The sequence below is a fragment of the Pteropus vampyrus genome, unplaced genomic scaffold (genome assembly GCF_000151845.1).
Source record: "Pteropus vampyrus isolate Shadow unplaced genomic scaffold, Pvam_2.0 Scaffold842, whole genome shotgun sequence".
In the NCBI taxonomy this organism is placed as follows: domain Eukaryota; kingdom Metazoa; phylum Chordata; class Mammalia; order Chiroptera; family Pteropodidae; genus Pteropus; species Pteropus vampyrus.
The window spans coordinates 1-240 of record NW_011889623.1 but is presented as its reverse complement, the minus strand read 5'-3'; positions in this window follow the sequence as shown (position 1 = coordinate 240).

Sequence of the window (240 nt, the reverse complement as noted above, 5' to 3'; positions counted from 1 at the left end):
AAATGCTTATTCTGAGTGCAAGAAGACAGCAATAAAAGTATATACACTGTATGATTCCATTTAGATAAACTTCGAGAAGATGCAATCTAATCTATGTGACAGAAAACAGATCAGTGATTCCCCTGGGGACAGATGGAAGGAGCAAAGAAAGAGCAGAAGGGTGGGCATGAGGAAACTTCATAATCTCAACAGCTTTTTGTGAGAGTTTTGTGGGTGTACACATGTCAAAACTATTCAAAT